At 27.1% G+C, this 4,817-nt stretch overlaps 1 long non-coding RNA gene across 1 annotated transcript; it reads left to right on the top strand.

Moving 5' to 3' along the window:
• Positions 1-204: 204 nt before the first annotated feature.
• On the top strand, positions 205-3,464 carry LOC107407404 (uncharacterized). The gene is made up of 3 exons (XR_007237451.2): positions 205-502; positions 2,646-3,044; positions 3,182-3,464. It is a non-coding gene; the product is annotated as an uncharacterized LOC107407404 (long non-coding RNA).
• The last annotated feature ends 1,353 nt before the right edge of the window (positions 3,465-4,817 follow it).

Here is a 4,817-nt window from a genome sequence, read left to right as displayed (position 1 = left end):
TAATAAATAAATAACCATCAAAAGTGGAGACCCAATGCATTAAATTAATCAATAGTGTCTCCTTCTTTGGACAGCTCCTCTTATCGTCATTTTCAAGGCTGACATCAACGCGTTTTGAAATCTACACCTTTCACTTCACACATTGACTATCTAGTCACCCTTTTCATTTATTTATTATTTATTATTTATATTTTGTGAATAAATATCTGCCTACCTTACCAATTTATTTGCCTCCTTCTTCGTCATTGGATTTGAATGTTTCATTAGCTTTCCATAACAGAGAGAGAAGAGGGAAAGAGAGATAAAGAACTTATGGAAATTTTTGGCTATGGGAGGTTTGGCAAGAGTAAAAATAATTATTTACAAGATAAAAAATAATAATAGCATGTTTTTTCCTGCCTATTCCTCCCATGCCAATGATTTCCTTTTGTTCCTCTCTTTCCCTTCTTGCTCTGCACTCATTGATGATGAGATAAGACAGAGAAGCTGCCGAAATTTTTGGGTATGGTCAAAATTTGAAATAATTACTCTTTCGACATTACCCTAAATGCCATAGTTTCTTTTTTTTTTTTTTTAATTTATTTAGCTATGCTCCTAATTTGCTTTCTTCTTTTTTTTTTTTAAATTTTCTTTGGATCAATCATTTATATGCTTCTGGAGATATATATATAGGATTATATTACTCGGTCTCTAATATCTGTAAATCCATATATTAAATAAATTTATTAATATATATTAGAATAGAAGCTGTGTAGGGTGTACATATTGTAAAAGTTCCTAGGAGATACACCTTAGTGAACTATTTGTTTTTTTGATGAAATTTTGTTAAACTAGATTTTTTTTTTTTTTTTTTTTCTGTTGTCTCAGGGAATGGGTGGAAATCATATAAAGATAAACGATTTCCTTTTGGTTTTTATTTTTGTTTCTTATTATTTGAGCGAGGGTGGGGATTAATCACGGCTGAGATAAGCCATTTTGTTTGTTGCTTGAAAGGTATAAACCAAGGTGGATTAGTTTGATCAAGTTTATTGAGAAATGGACATTTCCATTAAATCGGATCAAGTTAATTAGCATTAATCAGTTTATATGTTTTTCTGAGATTTTTGCATGGCATTTCTTAAAAATAAGAAAATTATTTTCTTCAACCCCGGCTATTCGAAATCACCCCAAAAAAAAAACAAGAAGAGCCATTTCAAGCTCAGATGTTAGCCAGGAGAAGACTTATCAAGTTATTATGCCCCTTAACCAAGTGACTCTACACCAAATTACCAAAAAGGTAACTTTGTGTTAACATGGCCATATCTAACCCACCCCCACCCAAAAAAAAAAAAAAAAAAAAAAAAACCTTTCATCACAAAAAGAAAAAGAAAAAGAGAAAAACAGAAGGTGTATCACCACCGGCATGAGTTTTGGCCATAATTTATGGAAAAAAAATTAAAAAAATTAAACAAAACTAAACATATAATAGTATTAATATGTAATTTATATTTTTTGCGTAAATAGCATGTAATTTCCAAATGCAAGAAGATAGATGCACAAAAATATAAATGAATTATATTATTATTTTTAAATCATATTTTATTCAAATGCAATGTCGAACATACATAGACTAGTAATAAACTAATCTTTGAATGATATGTGATTCATTTCATCATATTCAATTTTTTTTTTTCATAGAGTAGTAATAAACTACCCATTTGAATGATATGTGAATCATTTCATCATATATATATATATATATATAAATTTATTTTTTCTCACAGATTAGTCATGAACTACCCATTTGAATGATATGTGATTCGTTTCATTGTATTCTTTTTCTTTATGCAACGATACAAATAACAAACAAAGTAATTTGGTAATATATCATTCTTTAATATGATGTTGCCAAAAGCAGAGTTACTAAATAAAATAAGACACAGCGTTACCGTGTGTATACATATATATATATACACACTAATGCTCACATTATAACATCTAATAATTTTAATATTAATTTTTTTATTAACCTTTGATTTTTATTAAAAATTATAATTTAAAATTTAAAAATAATAAAATATAAATTTATTAATATATTAAAATCTATTTAAAAAAAAATTTATCATAGCAATTAATAAATATAATTTTAAATTCTAACTTAGATATATTTTAACTATTAAAATATTTTTTGATATTAATCATGATTGTAAATATATAATTTGAATATAATTATTTATATTGATGAATTTTCAAATTTGTAAAAAAGAGGATGAATTTAATATTTTTTATTATTGATAATATTTTTTTTATTTCATATATATTAATTTTTAATAGATACAAATATTTTATTAATTAAAATTTAAAAAATTAAAAGCAAGTTCGAAAAATATTTGATTAATTTCTAAAAAGTATTTCTGAAAAATATTTATAATAAGAATATATACAAAATTAATTTTTTATAAAACAAATAAAAACAGAAGCTATATATAGAACAAGCCACTAGATCATTTACAAATATATATATATTTTTTAATGAAAGATAAATTTAAAATTCTTCACTTACACTGTAAGTGAAAAAAAAAAAAAAATTCCATTTTGAGATTACTTTCTCCTGCTTATAGGTTAACAGCGTTAAAATGAAATTACAAAAGAGCCCTTTTTTTCAGACAAAACTAGACAGAGCGAATCTTTAGTACTGCGAGAAAGATGCGTAGCATTGGCAACCGCAGACAACTTTTTTATATGGTCGGTCCCAAAATCTTCCTCTTGAAAGCCCTAGCAAAGCAAATTTGCAAAAACGCATATCCGCAGAGAAAAAAAAATTGAAAACAGAGAGACGGGAAAGGTAGCAAAGAGTTAGGAGGTTATTAGGAATGGGCGGATGGGATAAGAAATTTAATAAAGTTCATAGATCTTACTATGAACTAACAAGTTTCTTTCCTATTCCTCCCATTCCATTCAATTTCCTAATTTCCTTCCTTTCCCTCTGTTCTCTCTCTCCTACTAATCATACATTTTCCATCTCAAAAAGAAGCACTATCAAGATTAACACACAGGAAAAATGGGTAATTTTTTCTTTCTTTGTTTATCGAGCAATTTTCTTTTCTGTGTCTTTTTGAGATATTTGGCAAAGAAAGAGTTGGTTTTTTATTTTTATTTTTTGTCTGTGTGTTTGATTTTAAGACATGGCTTTCTTAAACAGATCCGGAAATTTGCTAAGTATTAAACTTTGCAGCTTTTGATTGTAGGTAACGTTATTTGAATCAAACTGCATCTTTAGATTTGGACCTTTACAATTTTTCATCCATTAAAGATGGCAAATGAAATCCCGAACTTAGAAGCTGAAATTTCTCCGTTGTATATTACCAATGGTAAAGGCGACTCGAAGAAACCTGTACACTATATTTGAGACCAAAGAACGAACAAACAAAACAATAAAGGTTTATTTTGTAAGAAATAACAGCAAATACTAATTAGTTTTTTTACTAATTAATTAAACAAAAAAAGACTAATGAAATGGAGGCAACGTTGAAATAGAATAAATATGATCCACCTCCATATTTGAGTTTAAAGTTTTGAATTTCTTGGTTGAACGAATAACTAAAACTGGGTATCAAGGTGCGTTGTTGGATCTGTTTGAGAGCAAAATCTGTAGGGAAAAGAAAAGTTAGTTCATGAGCTTAACTGGGCTAAATGATATTGTAAATTAGAGAGAATGTTTAAGATGTGTTTGGACTGGAAAAAGAGATCACTTGGCACTTTTTTTTTTTCAAAGATGTAAGCTTTTCAAAAAGAATATATAATTTAATCTCTTTTTTTTCTTTTAAAATATTTATATATATATATATATATCAGGTGAGAATCAAACATATATGTATATATATATACACATGCAATTAAATGACATGAATTAGACTTGAATTGTTACCGGACAATTTAAATTATACAGCTTGAAGAAGATAATGAATCTCAAATCTCCCAAATCATTCAGGTAGTTTTTGTTAGAAACCTCATGTTTTGATCAAAAAAAAAAAAAGAAAAAGAAAAAGAAAGATCGTACCTTTTTTTATGAAAAAAGAAGATCATGTTGATTGTGATTTTTGATTCCATACTCTAACTAGTGATGTCCAATTCCTAAATGTTCCTAGAATTAACCTACAATACCAACGACAATATTATTATTATTATTTTTTTTTGCTGCTGAAAGTACCAACGACAATATTATTACCAAGAAAAGAAGTATGTATATCAACGACAATACTATATACATCTTGTTTAGGTAATTCAATACTGTGCACAGCCACAAGCTGGTAGGGTAGGCTAAATTTTGCAAAAAACAAAAAGCTGGTAGAGTTTGGTGAAAGGTAGGAAAACTCGATGAATGAAAAATAAAAAAAGATCACCAAAATTCTAAGGCTGCGGTTGGTGAGAGCAGGATTAAGATAAAATAATTATAATTTTATGTTTGATGCAACGGCGTTAGAATAGATCCTCAGAATATTCCATTCTAATAAGATATAAAAATTATATCCCATTCCAATACAAAACTTACCTTCTCCCATTTATTTCTTTTCTACCCATGAGCACATTGTTATTTTCCTTGCCTTAGTTTGTTATTTTCTTTTCTGTCTTTTAATATTCTTTTTTTTTGTGTTTTATCTTCTGCTTTTCTATTTTTAATCTTCAATCTTCTTTTTTTTTTTTTTATATGTGATAATTTTATTTCTTCCATAGTTATTTTATTTCTTTTTTTTATTATTTTGTCTTTGTTGTTTCTCCCATGTTTGAGTTTTATTTATTCTTTTTGTTAGCAATATAACAATTATATTGAAGAATTT

Source organism: Ziziphus jujuba, chromosome 12 (genome assembly GCF_031755915.1).
Source record: "Ziziphus jujuba cultivar Dongzao chromosome 12, ASM3175591v1".
In the NCBI taxonomy this organism is placed as follows: domain Eukaryota; kingdom Viridiplantae; phylum Streptophyta; class Magnoliopsida; order Rosales; family Rhamnaceae; genus Ziziphus; species Ziziphus jujuba.
The sequence above is the reverse complement of the archived record's forward strand: the minus strand, read 5'-3'. Positions and strand labels throughout refer to the sequence as shown.